Genomic DNA, 15,714 nt, shown 5'->3' with positions numbered 1-15,714 from the left:
AATCAAGTGGGCAAACTCCAACAGCTTAGCACAGTGCCTGGCAAACATTTGGTGGGAAGAGAGAGGAAAGTATGGAATCAAGAATATTAAGTAAAGGGCTGGCTTTGCCAAAGACAGCTAAATGTGCATTAGAGACCAGAGCAAAGGAAGAGAGAATGGGGGAGAGGGTGATGTTGATGGAGAGGTTGAGCAGAGGTAACTCAGGAATGGCAGATTCTATTTTCTTAGTAAAAAATAAGGCTAGGTTTTCTGTTGAGAAGAGGAAATGGTCATATGAAAGGAATGAGAAGAGAAGGGAAAATTTGGAGCAGTAGTTGTGGGGGAGTGTAATAGAGATTTAATCAGAGACACACAAAATGATTGCTGTACAGCAGTGTGGACCTGGATGAGATAACATAAATTTGTACTCAACAATGAAGTTGAAGTTGTCTGACTTCTTCCCTCATATTCATAGGAAAGATGAATGGTAGGAGTAATCCAGGGTTGGGATTTGGGAAATATTGATTAACAATAGGACAAGGGAGTAAAGGATTCAATACTAGAGGCCTATGTATCCAAATTATTTCCAGTAATTTGGCTACAAGTAGAATATATGAATTTATGTTAATTTCATGTACTGTTTTTTTTTTTCAGGCATGGTGGTCTAGGTAAACATAAGCTGTAATTTGAGTTTTCTTGGTTCTGCTCATCTTCCTCTCATTCATTCATTCAGGTCTTCCTAGGTGTCTCTGAAAACATCCACTTCATTTCTTACAGTACTTCACAGTCATATGCCATAATTTGTTTAGCCATTTCCCACTTTATGGTTAACCCTTACTTTTTAGTTATTAGACTCTACCAAAATAACTGTTAGAAAATTTTTTGTACATATGGGCCTTTTTCCTTTTTGAGGATTTCTTTGAAGTTATAGACCTCCTGATTGTATCACTGGTTCAAAGGGTCTGGGCATTTTCATAACTTTTGGATATGGTCTTAAATTGCTTTGTAGAACATTTGTACCAGTTCACAGTTCTACCAACAGCTACAGAGAAATTCTTCACATAGGAATAACAGGGAAAAAAAGTCACTTAGTAATGGAAAGTATACTCCTGCTTCCTTTAGTTTCTTAAGACAACATTTTCTTGGATTGTCTCAATTAAAGGGCCATTAATGGCAGGCTTCTAGAAGTTTCTCCACTTTGACAGTATTTAGAGGTTCATTTTCTGATTGTATAAAAATGGAGAGTTGAGTAGTTTTAAAAGGATACAACTCATGAGAAGGAGAAAAATGAGAGAGAGAGAGAGAGAGAGAGAGAGAGAGAGAGAGAGAGAGAGAGAGAGAGAGAGAGAGAGAGAGAGAGAGAGAGAGAGAGACAGAGAGAGAGATATTAAACTTTTGTCTGGGTGATGAAAAAACCTTGAACACATTCACAGATGGTGTATCTATCAGGGGAGCCCCAGCAGCTAGTTACAGCAATTCATGCACTAATGTGAACAGAGCTTTTGATTTCATGGTTTAAAATAAAATGATCCAAATATAATTACTAAGGCTTATTAATTTATTTGTTCTGGGTCAGTAACCCTTCATTGGCTATAGGTCCTTTTTATAGAAGGGCAATGAGGATGAGAGTTTCCCATTTATTATAGCTTGATTCCTCTATGAAAATTGGATAAAATAACCTCTAAACTAACTCAGTGTCTTAGTGATTATGCCTTATTAAGGAATATATGATATCTAATTTTGAAAGCATTAGCTTAATTTTGCAGAAAAAAAATATCAAAGCCATATTACACAATTCATTGCCATTATAATTCATTAGGTGACATGTGAGAAATAGATCAGCGGTCTTAATCTATTTGGTAATAGACAGATATGCACAACACATGAAAGAATCCCATAAGCACTTTGCATTTTTGGCTGTAGTACATGAGACAGAAGTGAATGAATGAGAGAAGAAAGGTCTTTAAGATCTGGGCCATTGTGAACAGAGAGAAAGAAAAGTTTCAAAAAGACATCATAAGCTACTATCTTAAGCCAAGTTAAGAAAACTACTTTGGACTAGAATTAAAATTTTACTTTTAAGTCATAGCTAAGAATTGTTGGGAAGAAAAGTATTGATGCAAAGTATGTGCCTAAGTAGATTTTCTTTAAATCCAAAGCTGATGAATTGCATTTAGAGAGGTTTGTACTAGTAAGAGGGGTATGCTTTTAAGCAACTAGTGGGCTTTATATTCTCCCAATTGTTGCCTTTTTTATCATTAAAGTAGAAAATCCCATTAAATTATACAAGTTGAGGGAGAACCAATCTAACATGGACACTCCTTAACTTGCATTTGGGCGCTCTAAGCCTGTGATACTGATGAAGCTTCTAATTATAAAACCATTTTCCTTCCCCACTCCCCACACCCCACATGCCTAAGGAATTAATATTATTACAATTTTGAGCTCAACCTTTGGATGATTTTTTTTTTGCCCCAAGAGGCATACTTTAAGCATGCTTCAGAAGTATTTGTGATGAAATGAAATGATTAGCAATATTTAAGTGTGGGAGAACATCATTGATTAGAAGCTTCAGTAAGAAATATGCGTGGAGCAGTTTTGACCAGAAAAAAGAGAAAGCACATTAAGTTTTAGAGGAAAACATAAATATATTTGATACTTTGATAACTCTATGAATTCATTCCCCTTATTCACATTACAAGCCTTGAATACCTTCTGTCCACTGCAATTCTTGTCTGTCTCTCCAAAAACTTCTATTAAGTTCTTCATCAGGCATACTGGATTCCTTCCTCTCGATGTTTAGCGTCCCAGGGGTGCCACTGCACCACTTAGGTTGTCCAATTGTTTTATCATTCTCACCATATGAGCAATCTGCCTCCTTTTCCCACTCATACATTCAACTTCATTCTATTCAACAAATATTCATCAGGTACCTGTTACATGTAAGGTCCCATACTAGTCACACAGGTAGTTGAGCTGGAATTTGAACCCATCTACATTCTCTAACTTCAGATCTAGCCATCTTACCTACTATAATATGCTGGTACTTCATGAGTTTACAGTGAGATACTATCTCCAGGAGATTATTTAGAATAAAGAGTCAGTTCAACTTTCATGACATCATTAGAAGTCCTACATAATTTTCCCAAAATAGATTCAGAGTTTGCCTTTGTATTCTATTCTGATTTCCCTCCAAAATATGAGGCATTTTCTTTGTTTTGGTCAGAATGTCTATAATCAGTGATGTTTTTCCATACTGCTCACCTGCAATGCCTACTAAATCAGATTATATCTTCTATCTCAAACATGTGTTGCAGTTGTCCTGGTCTACCTTGCCTCTCTCTCTCTCTCTCTCTCTCTCTCTCTCTCTCTCTCTCTCTCTCTCTCTCTCTCTCTCTGTATATATACATATACATATAATATATATATATGTATATATACATATATACATATAATATATATACATGTATATATATATATAATATATATAGATATATATATACATATATATATACATATATATATGTATATATATATATATATATAATCTATCCATCTGTGATAAAGCCTAACTTTCCCCTTGCATTACCAACCTCATCCTCCCATAGGATTAATATCAGTCTATATATATGCCTCTTGGCAGTCAAGAAAGGATCACCAAGAGGTATAGAGTGAGACATACATCTTTAGTAAAAGCCAATGTGTGAATTTGCTTTATTTAACTACTTATTGATTACAAAAAAGAGGCAAGAGGGGTGAAGAGTTGTATGGGAAGAATGGGTAGCTTGTAATAGTAACGACAAAGAAGGAAAAGGGCATCGATAAAACACTAAAGTGCACAAAAAAGGACAGAAGGAAGGTAGAAAGAGGACACAGAAATGCAGATAGCATGGATACAGCCTTACTGTTTCATTTACACTCTTTTTCTGTCTGTAGACTTATTCATATATGTGTTGGATATGGAGTCGTAAGATCTGAGTTCAAATTGCATAGTAGTTGGATGACCTTACCTACCTTAGCCTCTCTATGTCTGTTCTTCCTCTGTAAAAAGAGGATAATGACCCCTACCTCTCAGGGTTGTTGTAAGGATTAAATGATAAGATATATAAAGTGCCTTACAAATCTTGAAATGCTTTATAAATGCTAACTATTATTATTATTTATTTTTGTGGTAAAGAGAAATGACTAGTAATATATAAGTATAAAAGAACATTAATGTTCAGAGATACTTAAGTTACAAAAATGCACATAGCAGAAAAGATATCTATAATTATAGAGGTATAGCTACTTTTGTATCTACATCTGTCTGTGTCAAGGGTGGGGAACCTGCAACCTCAAGGCCACATGTGGTCCTCTAGGTCCTCAAGTGTGCCTTTTGACTGAATCCAAATGGGCCACACTTGAGGACCCAGAGGGCCACATGTGGCCTTGAGGCCTCAGGTTCCCCACACCAGTCTATGTCTATATATACGTATTTATCTATATGCATCTTCCTTCCTTCCTTCCTTCCTTCCTTCCTTCCTTCCTTCCTTCCTTCCTTCCTTCCTTCCTTCCTTCCTTCCTTCCCTCCCTCCCCTCCCCCTCCCTCCCTCCTCCCTCCCTCCCTCCCTCCCTCTCTCCCTCTCTCTTCTCTCTCTCTCTCTCTCTTTCTCTCTCTCTTTCTCTTTCTTTCTTTCTTTCTTTCTTTCTTTCTTTCTTTCCATCTACCTACTATCTATCTATCTAATCTATTTATATTTATACATAAAAACTAACTTGAGTAGGAATTTCAAGTTAAATATATATATATATAATATATATATATTAGCCAAAAAAAAGTATACATATAGGTACACATAAATGTAATATATATGTATATTTACATACATATATGTATATACATATATATATGTATATTTACATACATATATGTATATACATACATATGTAACACTTGGATTTGAATATATATAATATTTGAAATCAATGGTTTACAGAGTTACAGAATTTGAGGAGGAAAGGACCTTAGTTTCTAGCTAGTCCAATATATGCATTCAAGGAATCCCCACTATAGCATACTAGACAAGTGGTAATCTAAGTGGGCATTTACCCTTCCAAGATGTATGTCATGGCTGGGCTATATCTAAACTTTCTTTTTCCAGTGTGGATAACCAACCTATCTCTTCTACCTCCCCGAGTATTCCATTGAGGAGGCTTTGTTTTTGTGTTCAGGGACTCTGTGTTAAATAGTGCAGTGTCAGTTATGAACAGGAACATTTGGAAAGCCTCATCAATAGAAAATACTTTTTGGTTGCAATTCCATCTAGGATATCTTCTATTATACCTTCTCTTATGAGGGTAGCTAAGTGGTACAATAGATAGCATGGAAGACCTCAAGAAGACTTGAGTCCAAATCCTGTCTCATAGACTTCCTAGCTTTGTGACCTTGGACAAGTCTCTGTGCCTCTTAGTTTCCTCATGTATAGAATGGGAATGATAGCTCTCATCTCAAAAGTTATGAGGATCAAATGAGACAATACATGCAAAGTATTTTGCAAACCTTAAAGCACTATATAAAGTCTGTCTATTTTTGTTTCTATTATTATTCTGGTAAACACTTTACCTTATGTGTTTTTAATTTTTTTTCCTTTTTCTGCTATGGACCCCTTTGGCAATCTACTGAAGCCCATATTCCCCATCTCAAAATAATGTTCTTAAAGGCATAAAATAAATTATGTAGGATTATAAAGGAAATCAGTTATATTGAAATAGTCATGAAAATCCATATGTTTTAAATTTCACAGACCACAGGTTAAGGACCCCTGCCTTAGTATATGTCTCATTGGAATAAATATCTTATTCTATTACTTGCTTCATCATAGAGTGATGTTAATCTCACATCTTCACGTAAGTTCTAACAGGGTTTGCAAGCTGCCAAGACCTTGAATGTGGACATGGGAACAGTCTATGCATTAGGCCTATTGGACTATCCTAACTATGCAGGAAGAGGTTACTCACCAAAAGGTTGGGAACCAGGTAGCAAAATGTTGTTGTTGTTGTTTTTGGCAATGATGCTTCCTAAAATAGGAGGAGAAAAAACTTGAATGGTTTATTTTAGAGAAAAATATTTTGGAGACTCTTGGTACATTAATTGGGCTCTTCCTGATACATCACTCTTTCCAATACTAGGCTGCTCTCTAAGCCTCAGTTTCCTGATCTGTAAAATGAGAATAATAAAACAAACATTGCCAGCTTCACAGGGTGGTTGTGAGAAAGGTCCTTTTGTGAATTATTAAGTACAGCATAGATGTGTTGTATTATTATCAATTGCCTGGATTTTTATAAAAGTTTCTCCATGTTGCATGTTTTGATAAATTTAGTCAAAGTTCCCACCAAAATGAACATTCTGAAAGTCATATTTCTGAAGACAATTTTATTTTCTCTAAACCAACCTATAGGGTACAAATGTCAGAAAAAATGATTGGTAGCTTTCAATCAAGTGCAAGATTGTTTATTGAAACTTTTTCACTCTATACCATAGTTAACCAAAAAAAGTGGATAATGGTGAGGCATGTAAGACTTGAGAAAGGGAGAAAGTCTTTCTGTTAATTTAAATGACTATTTTTACAGGATTTGGACCATTATGCACAGCTATAACACTTTCTTTATATTGGAATAACGATGACACATTTATGTTATTCAGTAAAAATGAGCCCTGTGGATAATTCTTATATTTCAGTCTATAAGGACATAGCATCATGGACACCTTAAAGGGCTAGGTAACCAATTTTATGAGAGGAACAAGGGAGACTTAGGAAGCGTCAGGCTTAGAGAAAATTGGCTCATATTCTCAACCCTTTTCTTTACACTGATTTCATATTAGTCAGTTATAAAGAACACCTTTCAAATCTGCTTCCTAGCTTTGATATCAGTTTGTTCCTTGGTTAGTATAATATGCTATCTCTTCTTATACCTTCATTTGATCCCCAGCAATTTACAGTTTTATCAACAGCATATTCTTATATTTTTAAAAGTTGATTGGATTACTCAGCATCACTGATGCAGACCTTAGAAGATATAGACTGAATTTCTCATTCTGGGATACAGGTTGTCATGACTGACCATTTGCAGGTCAATGGCAAAATGATGAATTCATTGGGGAAAATGAATTGAACAATTTTTGCTGAATTTTGCTACTTTATTTTTGCTCATATCATTCTTATAAAAAAGGAAGGAAAGTAAGAATCTTTTTTTTTCTGCTTCCCCCTGCCCTTCCAAAAAGGCAAAAGACAAATCTTGTCATGATTTTAGAAGAAATTCCATTAGGTTACAGGTATTTGTGGTCATGTTACATAAACAAATAATAAAGCAGACACTCCAACTTTTTGTAGATTTATTAGTCAGTTTAGACTGTTTTAGAAAATTTGCTGGGGAGAATAGCAAGCAAGGAATCAAACAAAAAATAGTTTCTTTCAAAAAGAGCATATGCATAATGCATTCTGGATAAAGATGGTTCAGGTCTGCTGGTATTGCTGGAATTCTGAAAGTAATTGGTTGCTCTTGGTATCTTTGGTGCTATGGTATGACTGACAGCAAAGAAGAGGTGCTCTAGTGGTGCTGGGATCAGGATGGCCATGTTAAATTCAGTGCTATACAGAACTAGAAGGTAATTGGGAACCTGTGATCAAGAGCAAATAAAAAGTCAGGGGTTCAAGAAGTCATAAAGACTAAGACCGAGAAGCAAACTATGCTCATTCATAGGGCAGGATTCAGGAACCTAATTAAGTTAGTCAACAAGCATTTTTTAAAGTGCCTACAGTGTGCCAGGCACTTGACTAAACCTAGAGGATAGGCAAAAGCCTATCCTTGCCCTCCAGGAACTTGTAATCTAGTGGGGGACCACATGCAAACAACTATATGCAAAGAAGATGTATACAGGGCAAATTGGAGGTGATCTCAATGAGAAGACATCGGCATCAAGGAACTAAGAAAGGCTTCTTGCAGAAAGTTAGATTTTAGCTGAGATTTGAAGGAAGCAATAGGTGATTACATTTTTGATCGCTGCAATGTGTAATGACTTCCTCTGTGGGTAGGGAAGGAAAAGCTCCATTGGTGGAGAAAGTACCATGAGCAGTAAAATCACGAATTCTTGAAATTTAAGTTGTTGCTAATGATTGTAGTCCCCTTAAAGATGGCTTAGGAAAGTATTACCGACTATTTTCAACCCTGTCATTTTACGGGTGAGGAAATGGAGGCTCAGAGAAACCAAGAGATCTACACATTTGTCAAAGCTAACAGCAATGTTATAAAATGGAAGGTGCATCATGGAACTATGTGTCAGAATTCATCTCTAGTCTTGAATCTTTCCATCTACTACTCATATGATCCTGTACATTTGCATTTGAACCTGATGGAGCTAGATGGGGATAGGGCTAGATAGAGGATGGGCTAGAGAGGATGGCTGATTCCTAGGGTTATTTTATCCTCACCTCTCTAATGCTGAGCCAGAGAACTTTATAGCTCCTCTTGAATCAGAAAGACAGGAGCCTTTCTTTCTTCCTTTCTTTCTTCCTTCCTTCCTTCCTTCCTTCCTTCCTTCCTTCCTTCCTTCCTTCCTTCCTTCCTTCCTTCCTTCTTCCTTCCTTCCTTCCTTCCTTCCTTCCTTCTTCCTTCCTTCCTTCCTTCCTTCTTCTTCCTTCCTTCCTTCTTCTTCTTTCCTTCCTTCCTTCTTCCTTCCTTCCTTCCTTCTTCTTCTTCTTCTTCCTTCCTTTCTTTCTTTCTTTCTTTCTTTCTTTCTTTCTTTCTTTCTTTCTTTCTTTCTTTCTTTCTTTCTTTCTTTCTTTCTTTCTTTCTTTCTTTCTTTCTTTCTAACTTCCCGACCACAGCCAAACTGCCTTTGAGGACAATTTAGGCAGGTTAAATCTAGATGAAGTGTGTTTTCTGCTGTTGGAAATAGTGAGAGGAAGGAAGAGGCTGATTTCTCCTTATTAAATCCACAGGAGGCTTCTCTCTGTAGACTTTAGACAAGCCACATGCTTTGCTTAGGTAAAGGGGAGCATATCTTGCTTTTGTATAAGCTTATTGTTTAGAGTTATACCCAACAATGAAGTTGCACGTGGAGAATAGATCTAACTGCTACAATACAGTTAGATCTGCTTCTACTCTATAAGATTTTGACTCTGTTTATACAAATCTCCATCTCTTTTTAGCTTTTCATCACTGACTTTTGTGTTTTGATCCTGTCTATGTTTGGATAACTAATGAATCTTGAGTACCCTGTGACTACAGTACCTAAGGGATTTCTTCTCATTTCAAACTCCATCATTAAGTTCCTTGATTGCACTGCATATAGGTCTAGTTAATAGGTAGGGCTAATCATGTTAACTCAGAGGGTGGGTGCATCTCATACTGGTTGTATACATTTGCTAATGTGTTGAGCCCTTGAAGTGGCTGTGAGTTTTGTATATAACCTAAGGAAGGAACAAGCATTAGAAGATATGCCTAAATGACAGTCTCCAAAGATTTTGGCAGAAAATATTCCCATGTTAATGGTTGTGAGTGGCAGTAGCTAGAATAACTCTCTTGAAGCAGCGTTTCCCCCAGAATAGTGCATTCTTACAGGCAGACAAGTTCTTTGCCAAAAGAAGATCAGTCAGTGTCAGCAAGTATTTATTAAGCATCTACTGTATACTTACTACAAAAGTAGTTGCAGTGGAACATGCAAGGAGAATTCCAAGGCCCTTTCTCTGACCCTCAAAGAGAAAGACGCAGGATGGATTGGAGAAGGCGTATAAGACAGGGAGGCAAGGTAGCCACCTGTTGCAGTAATACTGTATGAAGTAAAGTAGAACTTGAAAAATTAGGGTAGCAGTAGAAAACGGAGAGGAAGGGATAAATAGGAGAGGGAGAGACTTTGCTATTTTGTAAAGTGAAGATTTCTTCAGAAAGGCAGATAATTTGCTTTCTAAGTTTGAAGTTTTTAAAGTGAGATTTGTTTTTTATAAAATAGAATTCACCCATGAAAAGTTAAATAAAATAATATTAATAGCAAAAATAGCTCCCATCTGAAACATTTAAAAATTTACAGAGCGTTTGTCTTCTGACAATCTTGTGAAGTAGGTTTGATTTCAAGTGCTTGGCCAAAATCAGTGAGAGAATAGTGGTAACCATTAACAGAGAATTTTGGAGGAGGGAGCTGTTTGTGGGGGGAAAGATGAGCTCAGTTCAGGACATGTTGATTCCCAAGTAGAAATTCTTGGTACTTATCTGAAGATATGAGTCTTAAGTGACAACAGCAGGGCCAGAGACGGCTAACATCCTCTACTGTCCCCCAATAAAGTAGAAAACTAGAGCACTGAGCATTGAAAAGCAAAAGTAACTCTTCCCTACCCTCTGCCCCCATATTCAAATAAATACTAGTTTTTGTTTGTTTTTATATGAAAACACAAATCCCCAGACCCTTTGTGGGAAACAGGTGCCAAACAAAGCACATATGTCTGTCCTCATACTGACAAGATCAATTTTAGTCTTTAGTTTTAACTAATTTTCCAGTATTGGTTTCCCAGCACATTTCAAGCCCCATTATAAAAAGAAGTAAGGCTGAAATTACACAATAGTTTCTCAGACTTGGGCCAGACACTTCTGCAAAGGCGGTTATGTTCTTAGAGGGACTAAGGTTAAATGTGGCTGTTGCTATCTTTTCTCCTTTTCCTATATTTTTTGCTGCTTACTACTACAGAGTCCTCTTCTTTCTCATTGAGGGAATCAACTTTTTTTTTTTAAATCTTCACAGCATGAAAAGACCCCTGTCTAGGATCATATGTTTTGGAGGATGAGGATAGTATTGCTGACAGGTATAGATAGGAGGCTGCTTATGTTAAGCTCTTTGCCACCATAATCAACTAGGTCAGCTTTTAAGATTGGAGTGTCCCTTAATCCCAGAATGCTAGATTTGGAAACAGCTTCATAAGTTACTCAGTCCAGTGTCAACCTGAAGCATAAAACAACAATCTGAATCATAGAATCTGATTTTTAAAAATCAAATGTGATAGAAATAAACGTAAAGTCCTGCATGGGTAGAAAAAAAATCAATTGAAGAAGTCTAGAACAAGGGAGACATAGTTAGAATTAACTAGACTCTGATCTTCATTAGGTCATAGATCTTACATTATTTAATTATTTCCCCTATCCCAACCCACCCTCCCCAGTGTGGCTGCATTGCATAGTTTAACAACCGTGCTTGGAGTTAGGAAGACTAGGGTTTAAATCCTACCTCTGACAGTACTAGCTGTGCTATTCTGGGCAAGTCACTGAATCTCTGTCTGCCTCAGTTTCCTCAAGCATCAAGTGGGGATGATGCACTTACCTCACAGGCTTGTTGTAAGATCAGGTGACATAATATTTATAAAGTGCTTAGCACGATGTCTTCTATGTAGTAGGGGCTTTTAAAAAAAAAGGCATACTGCCTTTCTCCTTTCCACTTAAATTATTTGAGACTCCGTTTCTTCAACTATAAACTGAGGGGTTTGGACTTAGTCAAAGGTTCTCAACCTTCAGGGGGTCCATGTACTTGAATGGGAAAGATATATTTTTTATTTTCACTAATCTTTGATTGAAATTTGTCATTTCCATCAGTTATTTAAAAAATTTTATTCTGAGGAAAAGGTCTATTGGGATTGAGCAGTTGGGAGATTCATTGACCAGAGATTATTGGTACCAGAAGCAGAGATCAGTTAGGTAAATTTTGTCATCTATCACTAATGGTCTGCAATTGTAATGTTTTGCCCCACCCCCATTTCTCTCTCCAGAGTGTTTTTGTTCTCCTTTCAAAGATACAACACACACTATCAATCAGTCAACATGTATTAAGCATCTACTATGTACTCAACAATATGGTAAACATTAAGGATGCAAATATAGGAAAAAGACAGTGACTGAGTTCAAGTTGCTTACAATCTAAAGCAGGAGATAGCATACAAACATATATACACAATGCAAGCTATACACAAGATATGTAGGAAATAATTAACAGAAGGAAGGCACTGGAATTGAGGACTTGTGAAAGGCTCCCTGTAGAAGGTGGGATTTTAGTTGGGAATTAAAACCAGGAAGGTCAGTAGTTGGAGTGGAGTTGGGAGAACATTCCAGGCATAGGGGACATCCAGAGCTGAGAGATGGTGTGCTAATACTAGGAAAAGTTTCTAGCTCTTTACCTCATCAGTGTTTATTGTTTGTTTCTGTTTGTTTGTTTGCTTTTTTTTTTCATTCCATCCCATTAAGGTACAATTCTCTGCACGGTGACAGTTGGCTAGTCCTATAAACCTATTCTGGTCCTTTAACTAGGAACACTGTCACAATGTCTACACCCAGAATGGTTTGAGAGAAACCTTGTTGTCATTGTTGTTTCTATTCAGTCGACTCTGACTCTTTGTGATCCAGTTTGGGGTTTTCTCAGCAAAGATACTAAAGTGGTTTGTTACTTCCTTCTCCAGCTATTTTACATATGAGGAAACTGAGGTAAACAGGGTTAAGTAACTTGTCTAGGATCACATAGCTAGTAAGTGTCTGAGGCCCGATTTGAACTAATATAGAGGAGTCTACCTGAGTCCAGGCCCAATGCTCTATCCATTGTACCACCTGGCTGCACACTAACCCCCCCCCCAAAAAAAAATTATGGATCAGTTTCAGTCTTGGTCTGTTCAGTGTTTTACATGGATTTGATCTGGTTGTAAATTGTCTCACCAGATTTTCTTTTCAAAATTAAAAACAAAATCAGTTCATCAAACATTTATTAAGTACCTATGAGGTGCCAGATATACAATCTAAAACTTTGGACAAACATTTTAGAGTTATTTGCTTACACCTCTACCTGTTTTTTAGAGAATACACTTAAGAAGCCTGATTAGGAGGCACAACTTCTTTGATTTACTTAACAGTGATGCTGTCTTACTCCCAGGATACATAATACACTCCATGGAGAGGCCCGGAGATAATGTGCACTTGGGATGATAATGATTTTGCAGAAGAGAGTTCTTTTGTTCTCTAAGCTACAGAAGTGGCCAAAAGTAGCTGTTGATGTTGATGTTAAGGTGCCTGCTTGAAACTATATGTACATGGCAGCTAGGTAGCACCACGGTTAGAGCTCTGGACTTGAAGTCACGAAGACACGAGTTCAACTCCTACCTCAAATACTTCGTAGCTATTGTGACCCTAACTAAGGTCAAATCACTGGCCTCTCTCAGCCCCAGTTCTCTCATTTGTAAAAGGGGAAAAAATAATAGCATCTACTTGATTGTGGTGAGCATTAAAGTGCTTTGCAAACCTTATGGCACTTCCTGAACAAGTCATTACATTGATAAGCGTTTACTTAGGACCTCTTGCATATACCGGGCTGCAGGAGGTATTTTAGAGGCATAAAAAAAAAGAAGACAATTTGTTCTAACACTGGAGGCCTTATAATTTTATAAAGGAGATGTTGTTTTCTGTTGCTTCATGCCTATCACCTCTTTTAAGACTTATCCTAAAGCTCACCCCCTCTAGGAAGTCTTTCTGACTTAATTGAATCGTTGATGACCTCATGTGATTTGGGTTTTTTGTTGTTTTTTTTTTTTGGTAGAAGACACAGGAGTGGTTTGCTGTTTCCTTCTCCAGCTCATGTTACAGATAAGGAACTGAAGAAAACAGGTGTAAGTGACTTGTGCAGGGTCACATATCTACTAAGTGTCTGAGGTCAGATTTGAACTCATGTGTTCCTGACTTCTGGCCTAATGCTCTATGCACTGTTCCACCTAGTTGCCCCTAACTGTATATTGCTGATAACTGTACAACCCTTGAACAGTCATGCCTTCAAATTACAGTACTTTTGTAGGGAGATTCTAGACTTTCCCAGCACCCCTGCCTCCTGTGTGTACTGGCAGATTATTTATATTTTCCCCTCAGGGTTCTGAGGGTACCACTAAAGGATAGTGGGATTCTTCTAATATTACCAACTGAAGACCCCATGTCAGTGTGTTTTCCATCAATGATTATTGGCCTAATATCATTTGCCAGTTAATAGCTTCTCAATATCACTGACACTAGGAATTAGCACCCTACCACCATTTTAACTCATTGATATCTCCTCTATATCATTGAGAACCAATTAACATCAATTAGCTTTTACAAAGGGATATTTATTGAAAAAATACGGCAAGAACAGATATCCAAATACATCTCCCTTTTACCTCCTCAGTCTCTTGGCAGAGTGGGCTCAATTTCAAGTGGTTGCTTCTCAACATTCACCAGGTGAGACCTAGCCATTGGATGACTCTCTTCATTGCTTGAAGGGTGGGCTATTTTGGCCACTGAGCAATTTCACTGCTAGACTAGTTCAAGTAAGTTGGTTGTTTCTCCTCAGGTTTGGCTCCTTCTTGGTCTCTCTTAATGGACTCCAGTTTGTGCTTCTGAGCTTTTTAGATCTTATAAGGGGCTCCCCCAATCCCTCCCCCCCCACCCCATACCAAAGGGGAAAAGAAAGGAGGAATCCACATCTCAGACAAAGACTTGCTAAGCAGACTTTGCATGCATGAGTTTCTCTGTCTAGTGAAGGGAAAGGCAGTTTCAATCGCATCCTTCCAGAGGTCAAAGAATCAGTCTTACACTTTGCGATCAGCAGGAAAGCAAGAAAGAAAGGTTGAATTCCTCAGCTGGAGCCTTTTGTATGCACACTGATTTCTATTTAAGTAGCCATTTAAAACGTTTTTCTTCACCCAAATATAAGTACGAAACAGTCTCAGAATTCTTATACATGTTATAAGTAGTGGGGGGTAGGGGAACAGGACTATAGGTCCTTCTTTATACATCATTTCAGATTTTCCAGAAGCATTCTTCTCAAACCCTGTATATCCAATGGTAGCATTCAGAGCCCTCTGGGCATGCTCTTAGGACTGACTGGGCCTTTATTGTCCAGTTCTCCCCATTACTCTTTACTTTGTACTTACTGATTGTAGTTCATGAGTCACCAGCTTAGAAAGTCCCTTAACTAGATTCTAAGTCTCTCAAGAACATTTGTATACATCCCTTAGCAAAGCCTCTGTGTAGAAAATGTAGATACTCAGCAAATGTGTGGAAGGGTATTCGATTTTACCAAGAGAAGCTTTTAAAGGAACATTTATTACCTATATTTCTACAAAATAGACTTAAAACATTTCAAAGAAATAATTCATTTATTTTGGTACAGAGCTTAGAGTGCAGGAAATAAAGGAGTCAATATATCTATTTATCATAGATTATATAGTGCCTTCTTGACAAATCTCATACCTTAACCTTCATTACTACATGCGTTTGACACTAGGGAACCTAAGGACATGGGCCATTCCAGAAATATGTCAACTTGTTTAACACTCTGGCTCTGCCACAGGCTGAAGACATTTAGAAGTCTTTTCCTTTCTTCCTTGTTCTCTTCTTTTTTTTAATTTTGTTTTTCATTTTATTTTAAAAGCCAGATAAAGCTTTGAAAGAATCCTACAAAGTTGGTAATTGGGTACATTTTCAAAAGCAAGGCTGTGCTTCTGGTGAAGCTTTAGTCAAGAATGTTATTCTTCTGCTCCTGGAAACCATAAGAAGGCAGCTCCTTTCAGGAGTTTCCAGTGTGAAGGATTACAAATTTGTTTCTCAAAAGCCACACCTCCCCTCCCCCTTCCCCATTTTTCCTCATCATTCCCTCCTCTCAGGCTGTCCTTTCCCAACCAATACCAGAGGGACCAAACTGAACCACCT

The 15,714-nt window shown here is 37.3% G+C and overlaps 1 long non-coding RNA gene across 2 annotated transcripts in view; it reads right to left on the bottom strand.

Moving 5' to 3' along the window:
• LOC144457536 (uncharacterized) overlaps positions 1–15,714 on the bottom strand; it is a 51,958-nt gene that overhangs the window by 19,705 nt on the left and 16,539 nt on the right. For both annotated transcript variants that reach the window (XR_013486909.1, XR_013486908.1), the window contains one exon: positions 5,977–6,036. This is a non-coding gene — a long non-coding RNA (uncharacterized LOC144457536). The remainder of the gene's footprint in view (positions 1–5,976; positions 6,037–15,714) is intronic.

Source organism: Phascolarctos cinereus, unplaced genomic scaffold, assembly GCF_003287225.1.
Source record: "Phascolarctos cinereus isolate Bilbo 61053 unplaced genomic scaffold, phaCin_HiC Scaffold_5;HRSCAF=322, whole genome shotgun sequence".
Taxonomy (NCBI): domain Eukaryota; kingdom Metazoa; phylum Chordata; class Mammalia; order Diprotodontia; family Phascolarctidae; genus Phascolarctos; species Phascolarctos cinereus.
The sequence above is the reverse complement of the archived record's forward strand: the minus strand, read 5'-3'. Positions and strand labels throughout refer to the sequence as shown.